The sequence below is a fragment of the Paroedura picta genome, chromosome 10 (assembly GCF_049243985.1).
Source record: "Paroedura picta isolate Pp20150507F chromosome 10, Ppicta_v3.0, whole genome shotgun sequence".
Lineage (NCBI taxonomy): Eukaryota > Metazoa > Chordata > Lepidosauria > Squamata > Gekkonidae > Paroedura > Paroedura picta.
The window spans coordinates 64,038,514-64,058,807 of record NC_135378.1 but is presented as its reverse complement, the minus strand read 5'-3'; positions in this window follow the sequence as shown (position 1 = coordinate 64,058,807).

The window sequence follows — 20,294 nt, the reverse complement described above, 5'->3', positions numbered from 1 at the left end:
GGTTTTTATATCATGTTTTCCACTACACAACGGAGTCTTAAAGCAGCTTACAATTGCCTGTCCTCCTTCGCACAACAGACACCCTGTGAGGTAGGTGAGGCTGAGTGAGCTCTGAAAGAACTCATGCAAAGGAGTGGGGAATCAAACCCAGTTCTCCAGGTTAGAGGCCACTGCTCTTAACCACTATATCACACTGGCTCTCTGGAGAGGGGAGGAGAATAGTTGACAGTATTCAAAGCCTTCTTATATCATTCTACATATCCCATGCATTGACCTAACCCTACCCAGCAACAAAGCTGGAATAGTCTAAATATCCTCTAGAACAGTGGTCCCCAACCTTTTTATCACCCGGGACCACTCAACACCTTTTACTGAGGCCCGGTGGGGGAGGGTAGCTTACTCCTCTACTCTCAACCACTGCCCTAGCGCTCTCTGATCACTATGGTAATGTTTAAACATCCCTCCAAAATAAGATACAGACACGCCACAACAATGAAGTGTGTTGTAAAGGGCTGGGGGGGATGAAGTAAAGGGCCGGGGGGGGGAGAAGGCGTCCTTCGGGGCCCACCTCCAATTAGTTGAAGGACCACATGTGGTCCGCAGCCCACAGGTTGGGGATCGCTACTCTAGAACTCTAAAGGGGTGAAAATACATGGCCCCCTGCCTCCTACCACATGCCACAGTTTAGCTGAGAATACCAGCAAAACCTGCAGCTTATAATGACACTTCCATCTAGAACGCCTATATCTCAGATGTTAGGACACACATCATCCCATGCTGGGCGTAGTTTTAACACATTCCTTTAAAAGCTACAGAAGAGTACAAACAATTTTGTAGCACACTTCTAACCCTATTCTGAACAAATAAATACATGATCAGGGTCTTGGCCCATCTAAGTCAGTATTGTCTACTCAGACTGGCAGTGAATCTCTGAGCTCTCAGTTGGAGGCCTTTCACATCAGTGGGCATTGGAGTAAAATCAGTTTAATGCAAGTGATAATGACTTCCATTAAAATGCTTTGCTGAGAGAGGGATCCCACCTGTAACATCCAAGGCACTTTTTTATAGGGGAGAATGGTACACTAAAAGAATGCTTTGTAACTCCTGAGACACTAAAAAATCCAGCTCAGAACTAATTCTGATATGACACCCAGCTTGGTGAAAACACGTAATACTGAAATACAATTTGCAATTAGTAGTTAATCATGAAAACATTCAGAGCCTGCCAATTAACCCTGTTTTTGCTTTGTGTTTGTCTTGCTTTTTCTCCTCTTCTTCCCACATTGTTGTTCTGAGGGACCCGTACGTTCTTCCACCCTTAAAGTGAAGGTTCCTTGGAACAATCAATTAGGTGGTTTAAGAGGCCATTTACGATACAGAGGAACAGGAGAGGAGAGGTAGCTTGAAGATTGATGGCTTGCTGTCATCATGCTGTCTCACTCTCCAGGTTGGTCCAGATGAAGTAGCAACAAAGGAAGCTTGCCCTCTGGGTTCTTTTCCTCCTAGTACTTTGGAAAGGCAATTGATGTGATGTATGTTGCAGAGAAAAGAACAGCATGACTACCATGGTTACAATTCTCAATACACCTGCTGGAGCTGCAGGTAGAGTCACGGGCTTTTCCTGGCAAGAAAAATTGGTGTCAATTAGTGTATTTCTTCATCAGAACATTCACAGAACAGTATGCCTGTATTATGCAATGTGAATAAATACATTGCCATATGGAGCAATAGCTGCAGTATTTCTTTTCTAGCCACTTGTCTACATGTTTTTCCCTTGATGCTTCCATTTCTCTGTCCTTGATTTAATGCTGTTATCCACAAGAATAATAAGTCTGGTGCATCTGGAGGCTGGCTTTACACACACACACCTTAATTTTTATCTTAATCTCTACAGTGGCCCTGTGGAAGGATTTTGCTTTTTCTGTTGCATGAATTTATTTTATTTATTAATTTTTTGGCTTCCCCTCTCTCTGCTAATAGCAGTCTCAGAGCAGCTAACATCAATTAAAACCATATAAAAATCACTTAACATTATTAAAAACAATTTATATTTTCCTAATTAAAGAACAAGAGCCTCTTGTGGCGCAGGGTGGTAAGGCAGCCGACATGCTGTCTGGAGCTCTGACCATGAGGCTGGGAGTTTGATCCCACCAGCCGGTTCAAGGTTGACTCAGCCTTCCATCCTCCCGAGGTCGGTAAAATGAGTACCCGGCTTGCTGGGGGGTAAAACGGTAATGACTGGGGAAGGCACTGGCAAACCTTATAGTCTGCCAAGAAAACGCTAGAGGGCATCAGCCCAAGGGTCAGGCATAACTCGGTGCTTGCACAGGGAATACCTTAACCTTTAATTAAAGGACACTCTGTGGCTACCTTACAAAGATAAGGGGTTTAAATAGCTCAAAGTTAGATTATATCCCCAGGATTCAGATGGAGGGAGCAGAGGTGAAAGGAAGGGAGTCCCATTTTGATGATGAATGGAATTGCTCCATTTTGCAGACACCACAGACCAGAATGCATATGAGATACATTATGGTTTTTACTGGTGTAATTTCCCATCAGATCTGGTAGGCATTCCAGTCTGCAGTGTCCTGTGATTTGGTGGAGTGATATTGACTCACAGAAGTTCTGGAACTTTGTTGACATGTGCCTTTATTGATAGCCTCTGGGAATTCCCTTCTCTCCTAGGCTGTAAGTCATTTGGAGCCATTGGAGGTGGAGGTAGTACTTCTTTGCCTCCATACAATGAGGTGATATCATTGGCTGCTATCTAGTTACATTTCACTCAACCTAAAAAGTTCTCAAAGTTTTTTGAAGACAAGGTGGAATATAAATCCTTAAATAAATATATTCAGGTTTTTATCATTGTTAAGGGGGGAAAGACAATGCCTACCAGCCCGTAGCCAGATTCAGGAAGGACAAAATGACATACTTTATACAGAGAGTGATAAAATGTGGAATTTGCTGCCAGAGGAATAAAACATGATAAAATGGGGTATTTGATAGCCACAGGAAAGGGGATTAGATAAATTCATGGGGGATAGGCCTATCAGACGATTTCCACATTTGGGGATACAGTTTTAACCTCCACATTTAACAGAAGACAGCTTCTGAATTAATGTCCCAGGAGGAAACATCAGGGGACGGTCTTTGGTCACTGTGTGAGACAGTATGCTGGGCTAGATGGACCACTGGTCTGATCCAGCAGGTCTTTTCTTGTTGACTTTGCAAATGACTATCAGTTCTTCCTAATTTCTGTCCAACTTCCAAAGTTGCCATTTCCTCCAGGGAAAATGATCTCTGTAGCCCTAATCAGAACTCAGGTATGATTAATTTACCCTGTCCTCAATTAATGTTCCAATGGTTTAAGTTTCTGCTCAGCATCCCTTAGCTTATGTTGGCATGTAATTTTGTATAAGCAGACATATCACTTGAAGAACTTGTGGGAACAGAAACTTTAAAAGGGAAATGTCATCTGGTGAAGGCAAGGGATATGAAGGGCACTGAGCCACCTATGGATGGAAGATAAGAATTGTAGAATCATATAGTTGGAAGGGGCCATACAGGCCATCTAGTCCAATCCCCTGCTCCATATAGGATCAGCCTAAAGCATCCATGGTAAGTATCTGTCCAGCCTCTACTTATAGATTGCCAGTAAGAGGGAGCTCATTGGCAGACTATAAGGCAGTCGATTCCACTGCTAAACTACTCTGAATATGGAGTGGGGGAAATCTTCATATCTAGTTGTTACCATTAAGTTTATAGCCATTACTGTGGGTCCTGTCCTCTGCCAACAGGAACCTTTCCTTGCCATCCTCCGACTGACAACCTTTCAAATACTTAATGTCAAGTGGGAAGTTGTGTGGCCATGTGCATGCATGTAAATGTTCAATCAACTGTCTCTCTGACGAGAGCTTTCTCCTATGTGAACTTTAGTGTCCCCATAGATCGACAAGCCAGGACCAATCATTCTCAGGGACAACATGAGTACTTTTGTCATCTTTGCTAAATTTCAGGTTATTATTTTTGTACAAACGCTGTACAAAAGGGAGCGAGGGAATATGATGTGTTATTTAAGGCAGTAATTCTCCAGCATTGTCCTAATGAGACTCCCTAAATCAAGACAACTACTGTTCAATACTTCAAAATGTTAATTAAGACTAAACCAAGACAGATGGCTTGCCTGCCAACCCGCACTGTTGTCCCTTTCTCTGTCAGAAGTAAATCAATGGAAGACTGGAGGAGCATGCAACACTCCCTCATGTTTGAAGATTCCTGGGAAAAGGAATCAAAAGGAAACATAAAAACATTGACAGTCACCACTAAGGCCATGCCATTCATTGTACAATAAAACACTGGATATGGGCAGCTACAGGTGGCTGTCTACCAGTGCTGTATCTCACCACAGTGTCTATGCAACCACTTGGTAAGCTGGATATCCTGCAACATCCTGCCCACCGCACTTTATTCAAAAAGCTCTTCAATTTAAAAAATGGTTAAAAAATCATAACCTGACAAGATGGCACAGGTGACCATCTTATGAAGTAAGCCCCCAAAGAGGCCCCTTTGGTAAAGAGTCATGTGCTTTAATGGAAAGAGATGCAGAAGAATTGTTTTTACCCCTGACTTAGTACATTTGCAAGACTTTGACCCATTATGCATGGGCCAGAATACCCGTGCTGGTGGCATCAGTATTGGGGAAAATCCCCAGTTATGCAAGCCCCCGCAACCAGCGTGCGCATGGCCCCGCCCAGGGCCACGGAAGGCCCGCGTTATGGAAACGCGGGAACTTCCGGGTTTTTTTGGATACCACGGGAACCTGCAGGGGCTGGGGTGGGCTGGCACTGCGCATAATTGCCAGCACCTGGCCTTTTGGCCTGCCCGGCCCTGACCTACAGTGTCCCTGTAGGGACATCGCATGCCCCTGCGGGCTCCGCAGAGCTGTGGAGCCGGCAGGGGTTTCCCCTGCACCCATCATAGCATATGGAGGGGGGCCAGCCCCCCCACTCCCCCCACCCCCTCCCCACCTCCCCCCGGGTACTGCCACTTATCCGGCCCAGCAGCATCCTGGGCTTCCTGGCCTTGGAGCACAGCGCATTTCCGCATGCTACACCAGAGCAGCCCGGTATGCCAGAGAGTTGATGGGGCATGAGACATATGTTGCCTACCGCCGTCTGGCAGCCTCTTGGTGGGAAACAGGGCGCCCTGAGGCCTGCTTCCACCCAGCTGCATGTGGCACCTTATAAAGCCGCTATGTGCCCACCTCTGCTGCAGCCAAGCATGCTGCCATGTGCATGCATGCGCCCGTAAATGCCACAAGCCACTGGATTGCGGCCCTGCCATCTGTGGTGTCAATGGCGGTCCCTGTTATTCACGGTCGCGTTTTTGATGTGGCAGAACATTTAATCATGTATCCTCCCACTGTATTTGGAACTCCACAGTCCCAGAAAAGCTTTACCTTGTTGTTTTCCCCCCACTGAATTGGTCCAAAGGCAAAGAGAAAGAGAGATAATACATTTTAGAAGGAGTATTTTGTGTAATGAGGAAGGAATCAAGCTGGTTTTCATAGCCTGGAAGCACAGCAAGTTCCCTTTTTGTAATAAATGTTAAAAAACAGTGCTTTGCTGCAACCTCTGTAATATTACTTCAAAGCATGCGTTTGCGTAACATAATGGTGAAGTATATTAGATAGTCACAAAGATTGTGCCAACTGACGTCAAGAATAATTACAGACAGCAAATCAAACACTTAGAAGAAAGAAAGAGATTACAAGATTTGACACAGCTCTCAAATCTACTTCATCAAATTGCCATTGTGACTCTCCCCCCCCCCCCAACTCTGTGCTTTGCTTTGGTGAAAACTAAAAAGACAGAGAATGGATGTCTGATTTCCTATCAGTCAAATATTCAGTCAGTACTCGGTGCAATGTTAAAGAAAACTCCGTGAATAAGCTTTAATAATGTTAGCCTTTCTTCTGAACAATTCCAATTAAGCAATCAATTTTCTTGTGAAGACTTCCATAGAACTGGGGGGGAAACAGATAATAAAGAGTCTTATTGAAGAACAGATCGACATATTTCACTCACACGCACCTGAAGTTTGGTTTTGTCTAAAGGGAATCAAAATGTGATTGTTCTGAAAAATCCAATATTGTGATGAATTTCCTATAGAATACAATTAACTTGAAAGGAAGAAGCTGTTCTGTTTCTCGGTTGTTCCCTCTATAGAAGTCAAGAATGAGGAAAAAAAAGAATTGTGCAATCGATCAATGCCTGCATATCACTAAATCTAAATTATAATTTTCATTTCCTGAATAAACTCTAAAACAAGAAGACCAAAAAAGTGAACTATAGTTTGCTTAACCCAAAGCAATTTTGGAATGACCTGCCACAACTCAAAACTGAAGCAATAGCTACTTCTTCTCCGATGCCTGTGCAGATACCATTTGTAAACAAGTACTATTACTTGGTTTCTGAGATATTGTTGATAACCTGATTCATCAACATTTCTTACATGGAAATATGCCTCAGTTTGTTTTCATCTCTTCCTCTTACTATTGTGGTTTAGTGGAAGAATAAGATTTGGGTGATCCAGGTTCAAATCCCCACTCTGCCACTGACACTTGCTGGGGCTTGACTCTCACTCACTGTCAGCCCAACCTACCCCACAGGGCTGTTGTGTAGATAAAATGGTGAAGCGGAAAATAATCAAGTAGACAGTTCTACAGTTGCCAACATCCTGGTGGTAGCTGAAGAGCTCCCAGAATTACAATTGACCACAGAGATCAGTTCCCCTGAAGAAATGTCCATTCTGGAAAGTGGACTCTATGGCATTAGACCCCATTAAAGCCCCTCTCTTCCCCAAACTCCACCCTCCTCAGGTTTGTCCCCTCACAACATCCTCACAACAGCTAAGACAGGAAGTCATCCAGACCTTTAACAGAAATATAACATGAACATTTGGCAAATATATAAATTCAAGTTGAAACCCACAGTCCTGCAGTAGATCTAGACATTTATACAAAAACAATCAGGACATACAGAGGGATTGGGGGGGGGGGGGAGATTGTGGTTCACTGGTGGGACATTTGCTTGGTGTGCAGAAGGTCCCAAGTCCAATCCGCAGTTAAAGGCATCAAGTAGTAGGTGATATGAAAGATCTCTGCCTGAGAACCTGGCAAGCCATTGGCACTCTGACTAAACACTAACAACATTGATCTTGATGGACCAATAGTCAGATTCAGTATACAGCAGCTTCATGTGTTCATGTGCTACAAAATGTATTGGTTTTGTCTGGGAACACATCTGTATGTTTTAAAAGGTTTAGAAACTACCATTTATAAATTTTCCTTCAACATAGAAACAAGGTACAAGTAAGAATAAAGCATATTTTTTCTGCTTTACTGCTTAACATTTTGGACAAAAAGAATCTATACTCTCTCCTCCCCACCAAATAAATGCACTTTATATGAACAAGGATGGGGAAGGGGAAGGTAAAAGAGACAAATTATTCTCCAAAGTTAAAGTACTGTGGGTGAATAGTTTTAGAATCACATTTCAGTGATTAAATTGACTCCCAAGCCACGATATGTTCTAATTATCCAGTGTAACTTGAAAAATTAAGTCATTTATTTCTATGTCTCACAGTTCATTTTGCTTAAAATGACTGCCAAAACTCCAAAGAAAAGAAACATTCTCACTCATTTACACCTATTCACAAGGGAGCAGGTTGTTAAATTGCAGAATGATTATTTGTACATATTAAAGATTGTTAAAATCATTTCCCATATTGGTAAATTTTCTTTACCAGTTTGGTGTAGTGGTTAGAAGTGTGGACTTCTAATCTGGCATGTTGGGTTCGATTCTGCGCTCCCCCCACATGCAACCAGCTGGGTGACCTTGGGCTCGCCACGGCACTGATAAAACTGTTCTGACCGAGCAGTGATATCAGGGCTATCTCAGCCTCACCCACCTCACAGGGTGTCTGTTGTGGGGAGAGGAAAGGGAAGGCTACTGTAAGCCGCTTTGAGCCTCCTTCGGGTAGGGAAAAGCGGCATATAAGAACCAACTCTTCTTCTTCTTCTTCTTTATATCATCTGCATTACCCATCGCAATGGTCCACTAAAAATGACGGATTTAAATTGAAAACAAGCAATAATAGCAGAGATTTATCCCTTTCCCTCCCCACAAAAATGAAATTTAAAAAACATGAATCCCAACCAATAAGCAGTAAAAATATTTGTGCTGTTTGAAGTTGTCACGGAAGCATGGAAGCACACAAATTCTTATGTAGGGTTAACAGTCCTCAGTTGGAGCCTGGGAATTCCCCGGTTTGGAGCCTCTCCCCTTGTTTTCAGGCTCTCTGAAATTAGGGAACTTATTATCATCATCATCATCATCATCATCATCATCATCATCATTATTATTATTATTATTATTGTTATTGTTGTTGTTGTTGTTGTTGTTGTTATTTCAATTTATTACCTGCTACTCCCTAGTGGTTCATGGCAGGTTACAATAGTCTGAATAAAATTCCAGTAAAATCCCCTATAACCCCCCAGACATAAAAACATAACCAGATCCAACTAATCACAATAACAAAAAAAGGAGATAAGGCAGAAAAAACTAACTCGAATCACCATTATTCTCCCAATAAAAATCTCATAGAGGGGAGTGGGAAGATGGGCGCAATGGAACCTGCAAGCCACCATTCACATCGCTCTATCCTGGAAGGGGGGGCCATACAGATCTTCCTTGCCACATCAGCCTCAACCACAGACCTGGTGGAAGATCTCTGTTTTGCAAGCCCCGCGGAATGCTGGAAGCTCCCACAGACATAGGGAAGAAAGAAATAGGAAGTAAACGTAATGTGCTGACATCACCCAGAAACTATGCAGGTATGTTGGTGATCTTGGGGGGTGATGCTCTGCTTTGGGGCCAAAACAATTTAGTAAGAAGCTAATTATAGCACATGATTTTTGTCAATCAATCAATATTTATTTACGGTCATTCAGAATTACAGGATTTTTGTATAAAACACAAAGTATTGTCGCCAGCATCACCAATATCACTGCTGGGTGATGTCAGCACATTACATTAATTTCCAGCACCTAGTTCAAGTCATGCTGGTGGAATAACAGTTTTGTATTTCATTTTCATTTTTGCTTATGCAAGGTCAAACTCATCTTCTCGCAGCATTTTACCAAGTTTGTACTGTCTTTCTAAAAAGAAAATTAATCCATTTATTTAGTACACCTGTATCACCCAGAATCTTTGGACAACATGCATCATTCTCCCCTCTGTTTTATCCTTACAAGAACCCCGTGACGTAATTTTGGAGAGAAAGAGTGACAGCCCAAGTTCACCTACCGAGCTTCATACAAGAGAAAGGATTTGAACTACATCATGCAGGTTTTCTTTCATACTAGTATCACTTCCACCACCTCTGTTCTTAGGTTGGCAAAATATAGCACTGATCATTAATGGATTATATTTATACACAATATTTAGCAATATTGGAGAATCTATATATACATGATAATAACATTAGCCTCTAAATATCCTTCCCACCCCTCACAAACCAGTTCTTTCTCTCTTTTTCCCAAAATTCCTTGCACCTGAAACACTTTTGACTGCTTGCAAACTTCATTTTTTCTTCCAGCTTTGAAAATGATTACCACATGAACTGTGCAAATGACACAATTGTGGGAGGCACAGTACAGTTCTTCAATGCCATTCAGCTCCCAAAATCTCCCCTCCAGGTTTCTGTAAACTGACAAGAGGACTAAACAGGATAATGTCCCTAACTCAGGGGTAGTCAAACTGCGGCCCTCCAGATGTCCATGGACTACAATTCCCAGGAGCCCTTGGGCGAATGCTGGCAAGGGCTCCTGGGAATTGTAGTCCATGGACATCTGGAGGGCCGCAGTTTGACTACCCCTGCCCTAACTTGTTGTCCTTTAACTTTCCCGTAATCTCAAAATTCTGTACCTTCTGAAGAACACTCAGCTCTCATTATTCATTTTGTTAAAGGGGATGGTGGTGGTGTTAAATGTACAAAGTCCTGTTTTTCTCCATTCCCCACCTTTTACATGGCTGAAATTGTTTTGATGTTCGTTTGTGATTGGCATGAACCCATCCAGTTCATTATTAGGAGGAGTAATAAATCACCCTTATTGTACCTTAGCACGAATTTCTTCCTTGGCAATGAACAGTATGGCAAAGGATCCTTTCTTGTGCTGATTTCTCAGGGTGTGTGCTGTTCATTTCTCTTACGGTAATGTCAGTTGCTCTATATGTCATTCTTCCAAGCCATTAACCTGGCCTGATGCCTCATCTTCATCAAAATAACTGCATATTCCAGTATCTTTGGTGAAGGTTAATGAACTTCTGGGTTTTGCATCACTAAACAGGCAGCTGGTTGGAGCTCTACTCTGCTGAGCAGTCATCCTCAGAGTAAATCTGGAGGTAAACAATAAAGAAAGGAAGGGCATTCAAGGTAAACAATGACATTTTTTATCGCTGGGGAAATGATGGGTTTTAATGTACAGGTAGGAGGAAATTTAACAAACTGCATTCATGCTTCTGCTTTCTCTGTAGCCATGAATTCCTTCTTTCAGTGGGTCATATATGCCAGTTATTTCTTCTGGCAGAAGAGCTGTGAGATGGCACTTGCAACTTTTGTCTAGTGTGAGAATGGGAGATGGGGAGAAAAACTCTCCTGAAAAGGGCAAAGTTTGGTCTCAGAGAAAATATAAATTGAGTGTGGTGTAACACTGTTGCTCCATGCCTTTGACCTGTAAAAGAAATGCCAAGAATCCTCTCACACACCATCACTTATTTACATTTCAGACAGTGTTCTCAAGTGGGAACCAACTAAGGTATGAAAGAGAACAGTTGGAGGAAGTTCATTCGGTAGTTTTCCCTGCTGGCAAGGCCTAGGGCAAATAACTACATATCAAAGCACTATAATCACAACCCTGCATCAGCCAAATCTCATAATAGCCAAGTTGACTCCTGTACACATTAGTCTTGCTGCAGCCTACAGATGCCTTAGAGATCAATAAATAACACTGGATTACAAAAAAGAGGAATGAGGGAGATTCTCACATGCAAGAAGAAACTGCATTTTATTTTTCATGCACTAAGAATTACTATAGAAGGCAACTTATAGAGAGACAGACAAACAGACATTGTGACAATATGATGTCCAACTTCTTCTACGTTCAGTTCGTATTTCATTGAAAACAAAGGTTTATTGCCCATACCAACTGAAATATACCAAGATACTAGCGGTGGATAGATCCTGCTGATTTGCTAGCGGCAGCTGAAGACCATAGGACAGGGGTAGTCAAACTGCGGCCCTCCAGATGTCCATGGACTACAATTCCCAGGAGCCCTTGCCAGCATTCGCCAGCGAATGCTGGCAAGGGCTCCTGGGAATTGTAGTCCATGGACATCTGGAGGGCCGCAGTTTGACTACCCCTGCCATAGGAGATAAGTTTGTGTCTCCTCTGCTTTCAGGTACTTTGCCTAGATCTGGCCAGAAGCACAAGCCCTTGGGCATGAGCCAAAGAGCAAGACGCAAAATGCTCTTGGCTTGTGTCTTGCAGCCTGGGGCTTGCACTAAATTGGTTGTTGTAATTTTATTTGGGGAACTGTGTTGTCTTGGGTCCCCTTGGTGAGAAAAACAGCACAGAAGTATCCAAATAAATAAATATTAGTTCATCTTAAAGAATTCCCTATACCTGTCATTAAAATTATTTTATCTCCCTCAACTCAGCATGGATTGAAGAATCAAAACACACAACCACAATTTCCCTTTCCAGGTTTAACCAAGAATCCTGGCAGTAATATCCATATGTTATGCCATAAATTATGATATACTATGTGAGGTATCCTACAAAAAAAGAGCCTTCAACATGTAACAGTCACATAAAACACAGTCATGGATCATCTGTACATTTCTCTACACTAAATGATGGTAGCCAGTGACTTAATAACATCTGTGGCCCCAACCAAAAGCTTGGTGGAAGAGCGCCATCTTGCAGGCCCTGCAGAACTTTGCCAGCTCCAGCAGGGCCCAGATCTCCTCTGGGAGCTCATCCTACCAAGTAGGGGCCTGCTTGAGACCAAAATTGTGATGTGACATAAGAGTTATTTATAGAGTGCTAGAGTTGTGATGATTCACCGATGCAAATTATCATCAAACCATGCTGTCACCGACTAATAAATATAAATATGTGAAACAGCCTAAAGGCTTTGTGTAGTTATGGTTTCCAGAAGATGCTTGTCTAGAAAAGTAGGCTTATCATTACTGGCAAAATGATTGCTGTAAGGGACCCTCTGTGTTCAAACTGGAAGATACACACATGCATTTAACCAACATTCAAGTACACTATTAAAGAAAGAACTAGAGTCAAGCAGGAGACACGACCAATTTCCTTTTGGAACTCAACAATTAGGTTATGGGTTGGAACAAAGAATGGATCATCCACTCTTACTTTTGCCAAGTTTAAAATTTAAGCATTTGCCATATATTAGAAAATGGAAGCAAGGGTGGGTGCAGGATGCAAACGCCAGAGAGAAAGCTGATGCTGAGAGAGCAAGAAGCAAGAGAATGATGAGTAGAGAAAAGGGAGTAGAAATCATTGGCAGAATCCCCATACAGCAGTCAGGACACTGAACTGTAACAAAAGTTCTGTTTGTGGAACAAATATACTAGATAGGAAAAAGATGAGATAAACTTAGTTGACTTACTAGTAGATAGAATTCTAGGTTATGCTAGAAACATTCCACAGACATTTCCACAAGGGAAAGCCCGTTTTGAAAGAAGGGACTACCCCTACAGGCCTGTTTAGCTAGAGCTTGCTACCTCCTGCAGGATCTTTTTTGTTTTGCAAGCACAGTTGCAAATAGGTCCTTTAACAGAGACTTATTATGTAGAAACATGCAGTTCAAGCCTTTCATGACACGGAAGTCCCCATCATCACCTGTTAAATAACATCTTCTCAAGTCTACTAAATGGACAGGGCAATTTTCTCCAGGCCTGTTGGCAACTCTATTTAATATTTATAAGAAGATGGATGTTTACCTAATGAGTCTCAGGGGAGGGTGGTATATAAATGGGATAGATGGATGGATGAACGGACAGACAGACAATAGACTCATTTATTGAACCATGTGAGTGTGATTGATTGTGACATCATCAGTACCAAAACAAAATTCACACATCACAAGATAGGCTCAAATCCATATTAAAACAATGTTCATCAACCACTTGGGTTACTTTGAACTAAAATATTATGGTGAATATATAGTTCTTACTGCACAAAGGTTAACAATACCGATTAAGGTTTCATCTATTCCCAGAATGACCGCTATTTGTTTAACGACACTGAAGGATCCCAGTAGCTTATGATTGCGGTGTAATTTTCCCAGATGCATTTTGCAATGCGCAAAGGCCATATAGCGTATTCATTTGTGCTGCAAAGTGCAGAAAATAGGTTCTCAATGTATCTCATTCACTGTTATACCTGTTTTGTTTGAATGTTGTTACTATAAACACATTTTCTGTTCAAGAACCTAGGAAATGCCATGTACGTTTCATTAAACATAACACCTAGAAAAGGTTCAGTTCATGCTCACCAACACTAAAATCACACAGCCAGCAATGCCACACTAACCCCAAAAAGTGATTTCTGTGGGAGCAGCAGTGCATTTCTTTAAACCTGCTGTCCTGATGCAATGATTGGTGCAAACCCATGAGACCTCATTGACTGCATTATGAAGGAAAAGGGTTTGGGGTTGTTTTTTAAAGGGATATTGCAGAACATAGCATAGTGGTGGTTAGAGTGTCAGAGGCAGAGGCCTGAATTTCTAAATACAATACTCAGAAAGAAGGGGCTTGCCCAAGTGTTCCACTCCATGGGGGAAATAGTGGGGGAAAGAGCTTCCATTCTCAGGTAATACCTGTGGGAAGGTTGAATGGTGATTGTTAGCCAGCCTTCCTGCATGGAACATGATCAGTTCAGGAAGTGGATAAAGGCACACTTAAAAAACGTATTCTTTCAAACATGAATACTAAGAACAGACAAAGCCTCAAGAAATGCTTGAAGTTGCACATATGAATTTGGTCAAAGCATTCTTTGCAATGTTCCCTCAAAGCAGATGCCCCCTTCCACTCTTCTGCTGCTCATGTTCCCTAAATAGTTTCTCCCCTTTCTAATTGCCCTTCCTAACGTTTCTGTTAAAGATTTGTCTCTCAGCAAAGCATTAGCCAAACCATGCTGGCTTTCTCTTGCTGTGCGAGCCTCTCTTTCTTGATCATAAATCCTGTGAGCAATTTCATTTCTGTATATATTTGTGCGGCACCTAAGATGCTCACAGCATTATGCAAATGCTTAATAAAAGTAGCAGCCATTCTTTTAAAGTTGAACGCTAAGTCTGAAGGGGAGCCTACATCCATAGCTTTACTTCTGTTTTCGAGACACAGCACTTGCCATAATTCTTCATGTCCATAGAGAACAAACCACTGTTACACTTACATCTGTTTTTAAATACAAGAGGAACATGTGGCGATTAGATACCGCAGGGACGTCTGTTGGCAAGTGTTCCTCTTTCTAATGACAGCAACTGTGCTGGAACCTCTAGTCTCTTTACACCTGGCCACACACCAGTTGTTGCTTGTGTGCCAGTGGGAGAGAGGAAACATAAGGTTCATGAGTACTTGTGACTGCCAAAGGGAAGCTTGATGTCAGCCAAGCACTGGGGACCCAACCGAGCATTGAGGCAGCAAGACTCTCCGAAGAAAATGATTCACCACCTTAGCCAACCGAGGTTTTTGAACTCTGGACAAGAAACAGTCATACAAAAAAGTTACTTTAAGGAATAAATCTCATTTTAAACACCACCTGGCTCAATTCAAATATTATTCTCCCATTTTGTTTTAACTTATCCCTTGCAAAATAAAAAATAAAATAAATAGACCTTGAGTTTTTATTTCAACAGTATTTCATCAAATCTTGATTGAAATATTGGTTCCTATGGGTTTTTTTTTTTACTGTAGATTGTATGTACAGGGGCACCTGGATTTATTGCAACCGGTAGTGGTTAACTAAAATCCCCTGTTCTCTGAACAGAAGGCTCTCGAAATCTTACTGGTGGGGATTGAATCCTGTGAACTGAGTTAGAATCCTGTGAACTGGGTTAAAGGGGTTAGTTAGGGAAATAGATCTTTCACGGAGGTGTAGAGAGTAATGTTCTCTTTCATTACCAAATACATGTCTGATAAAATCTTCTCCCCCCCCCCCCTCAAATCTTGTTGGTCTCTAAAATGAAACTGAACTTGTTTCTCTCTGATATATTGATTTATTCAGACAACCTGGTGGAATGCTTCCCCAAATGAGATCAGGGCCCCCTGAGATTTAAAACAGTTCCACAGGACCTGTAAAATGGAGCTGTTCCAACAGCCCTACAGAATTTCCTATGTATCCTGATTATATGTTATTAAACATGATGACAGAAATATATCTCGAAGAGTTGAAGAATTCTTCTTTCACACAACCACTGTAAGCTCTGGAAACAATAACAATTGAATGAAATGAGAGAAAAGCTAAGAAATGAAAATAAAACCAAATTATTGCGAATTTTCTTTGAAACGATTAAGGAAGGCTGTCCTAAAGCATAGGAATAACTATGGAAAAGGCCTACAAATGAAATACGCCTGTACGCACCGTGGTACCTGAGAGCATTGTGAAAATCACTGCAGAGATAAATGGAGGCGGCATGCCTGTTTCTACAGGGAGAGGTGATCCTCTGGGTGAGTTCCAAGTTCTAAAGAGCTTTAAAGGTAAGCACCAGTACCTTGAATCAAACCCAATAATGAAAAGTTCCTTGATGGTAATATGAACACAATCATTTGCTCCATCCAATGAGTAGGCTTTCCCTATAGATCAAGCCACAAGGCTCCCAGAGGATGATGCCACTGATTTTCAAGAAGTTAAGCTAGTTTGTGAGCGATGTGTAGCTGGGAAAATGTATTTCTAACAAATAAGACACCAAAAACATATGGGGTAGACTATTTATTTACAGCTACTTACATCAGCAACACCAATGTTACCACTGGCTTTGTTTATCCTAGCCTACATGTAAAAATAATGCAAACAGGTTCCATGCAATGATTGCTCCATATGTATCAGTCCCAAAAGCTGCTTGCAACCCTTACACCCACATTACACACACAGCAATCGATGAGTTACTTGGAGGAATGATTTTCATCCATAATATAGCTCCGCATTGGAAAAAATAAAAAATTTTAAGGTGGACTCCTACAGACAACAAATGGCTCCAAAACATATTTTTATATGAAAAAGTCAAGAAAGTACTTCAACAAAAAAGATTTGCCAGGTAGACTTTGGGCATGATGATTAAAAAACAACCACCATGGGGTGGGTGGGGAGACGACACACAAAATAGGCAATGACTTCCAGTTCCACAAAGGCATTTGCAGAATACTTGGGTCAATATGCTCCAGCTCAGTGGAAATTAATTTTAAACAGAAAATCAAATCTTGGCAATTAACTCTTTAACATTAGGCTAATGGAGTAGTTTGAGAGAGCCTGATTTATATTAACCCAGAGACCTCACAAAATCATGGTGACCAGTGAATGGATATTCCTAATTCCCTCTTAAACCAAAGCCGTCATTGTTTAGATGCCTCGTAAATTCTGTGTCCCTAATTAAATGGGGGGGTCTTGATAGGAAACATGAGATTAAGTAGGGCTTCATTCAGTAGGTTAAGTAATTTCAGTAATTAATGGGAGATGAATCTCTCAAACAAATTAGCAAGAGAGATGAAGAAAATTGCCTGATTCATGTTTGGGGCATAGGCCGGTGAACCAAGGAGGGCATCCTAGGTTCAGATGTATATTATGGGGAAACAGCAACTATTTAGATACATCAGTTGTTTATTCATAGCAAAAGTTCAATTCTTGTGTCAGGACTGAAGGCCAATTCTCATGCCAGTTTGAACACATTCAGCTTTTCTTCAACCGAGTCAGACCATTGGTTTATCAAGACCCATATTGCCTATTCTGACTGTCAGTAGCTCTCCAGAGTCTCACCCAGTGCTTTTAACTAGAAATGTCAGTGATTGCACCTGGGACCTTATGCATGCCCAGCAAACGCTCTGCCACTGAGCCACAGTCCCTCCCACAGATCCAGCTTAATTTGTGCCATATATTGGGACCTATGGCCTATGCTGGCTCTAGTCTGTTTTGAAAGCAGAGCCCATGGTCTAGCATTTGTTCTCCTGCAGTATCTAGCTAGATTTCTGTAAGTAGAGCACGAAAGTAAGTAGAGCACCCTTTCTTGTTATCTGAGTTTTCCAGACACTGCCAAGGGTCCGTGGAGAACTGTAAAAACCCAATATGCTGCCACATTTTCAGTTTCCCACAACACCTAGAGATGCTGGGCAGGGCAGGGGTCAGCCAGCAGCCAATTCCCAAGGGCCTGCGGCTGAGGCACAAGGCAACAAGAGTGGCAGAGGAGCTGCAGAACCCACAATTATGGACTTTTTAAAGGGCAGGGCAGGAAATTGGTTGCAGTGACCTACTTAGGCCTGCAGGGACTGGAGGAGAGGCCTTATAAGACTTCCAGGGGGGGGGGAGCAAGGTCCCAGGCAGGCAGCTATCAATTGTGTCTTGGACCCACCATTCCCATAGGCCCACCCCAAAGGATAAACAGGGTGGGTGAGGCTAGAGGTGTCCCAACTCCAGGCAGCCCTTTAAAAGTTGCACCTTGGGACAACTGGAAAGGAAGATACCCCCAGACTCCAACCCAATGCTGAAGTCTAAGTCATATACAGGCTTTCTGCCCATTTAAAAAGCTATCATTGCATCTTGGAGTACTGGATTCTTTAAATGGCTGGCATTATGCTTTATTTAATAATAAATTCAAATTCAAAAATACTGGATTCCCTAAATGCACTGTGTTCAGTAAAAACAAAAAACAAAAAACTTTCTTGCATCTGGCCTGAACTGACTACTCATACATTTTGTTGACAAAGTGGGAATATGAAGCCCAAATGAACCACACTGAAGATGACATAGTTCTGTGGTGGGGGGGGGAGCAATCAAAGACAACAGCTTCCTGGGTCCCATAAACATTACTGAATCTCATTTTACCTGCTACCTGCCAACTTGGTGTAGTGGTTAGAAGCACAGACTTGTAATCTGAGCCGGATTTGATTCCACATTCAACCACATGCAACCAGCTGGGTGACCTTGGGCTCGCCACGGCGCTGATAAAACTGTTCTGACCGAGCAGGAATATCAGGGCTCTCTCAGCCTCACCTACCCCACAGGGTGTCTGTTGTGGGGAGAGGAATGGGAAGGTGACTGTAAGCCGCTTTGAGCCTCCTTCGGGTAGGGAAAAGCGGCATATAAGAACCAACTCTTCTTCTTCTTCTTCTAAACTGCTTTGAGACTCCTTTGGCTACAGAAAAGCAGCATATAAGAACCAACTCTTCTTCTACTACATTGAAAATACATTTAAGAATTATTCAGTGGGTCAATCAGACAAATTTGGATCCTCCCCTGAAACTTAGATGAAGTTTCTGATGCAAGCAAAGATCTTCAATCAGGGAACCATTTGTCTATTGTGTGGACATGGACCTGCTTGGGTTCCCTCCAGGGACTTTTCGATCCCATCTCATCAACTAGAAAGGAATGAGATCTGAACTAGTTTGTGGGATTGTACTGTATACTATGCTTAACATTTGGGAACCTCTTCTATAGCCTATCTGGATTGGATTAAGTACATAAATCATTCTAACAAATTTCTCCCGGCAGACAGTGAACTTTGAAAATGGAAAAGGTGAATTAATGGGAATGTATTTCATATTTGTGTTCCTCTGTCTAATGCTCCAATTATTTTCCCATAAAGAATTTATGGTCTCTACCCAACAGATGTTGGTCATCTTATGCATACATCTTGCTGTAGGTAGCACAAAAGAAATGACCTTCAAATACTACGAACTCAGTAGTTCTTATTTATCTCATTGCCAAAAGTGAAAGACCTAATTACGCATGTCAAAAAAGTGAGAGGCAGAAAGCAGCCAGGCCAAAGTCTATGTCAGTGCCCGGAGACGAGATTTGAAAGCTAAAGCTGTTGTAAAAGTAAATTACCATAAGAGAAAAAAAATCTCAAAGATGTTTTAGAAAGAAAGCTTTGGATTGAAATCTATTGTGGTAATACGCTTTTGAAAGTTCCTAAGCACATGAAACAAGAGATTAATTATATCCATCAAATAATTAATTACAGCTTTAAAACAAGTCTTTGGGGTACGTTTTATTATACTGTATTGTGTTTAACAGGTGTTCTCTGTCGATTGAGATGCTGTGTGTATGTTTGTTTGTCAAACTATTTTTCACCAGAAACACCATTTGTGTTATTTGAACAATCTTTATATTTCCATTAAACACCTTCAGACATGGATAGCTAAAAGCAAAGGAGCCAATGAACAAGAAATCGTTTGTTCATCGACTATTGACTCCAAGCTTATAAGTGTCTTTCCAGTGAACTGTTGATGATAACTTAGGAGTACATATATATCAGGTCTCGATGCACAGATTATAGAAGGCTTTGAGAAATGAGAACACTTCACAGATTGCAGTGTCCCAAATTCCATCAAATGCTATAAGCATGGATAAGCTGTTGCAATCACGTGGGGGGGGGGGGAAATGGAAAACAGATACACTTAACCTGTGGACTTTCCCTTTGATAGATATGTTGAAAAGCAGTATGAAATAGGGGATGATCTGCTTTCACAACATGTGAGATGATCACAGAAAGCAGAGTTAACGTGGGTGATTGGGTAGCTCCAGCAGTGAAATTGCCTCCCTGCAAAATAAATCAGGACCACCTGGGAGGAGATCATTGACTAACTTTAATCAGGACTGGAAAGAGTTCCTACTGAGTGATTGGCTCCGAAACCCGTAAAAAGAGGCACTGCCGTCTGCTTCCCCTGAAATAAAGAATCACCGTGTGCAAAAGGGAAGGAGGGGGAGCACAAGAACCTGGATCTTAGGCATAAAGGATGGTTATTGGATATGAATTCAGCCAAAGACTGTGCGTCCTTAACAGTCTTGGGCAGAAATTCAACTGGTGCAGCTTTTTATGTGGGAAAAGAGAGCATTTTTGTTGAATTTTCGTGTCATGCAAGTACCAAAGGTATAGAACCTGGTAAAAGGGGAGAAGGGAAGAGCTATATAGATTTAAATGTTCCTTTTTCACATG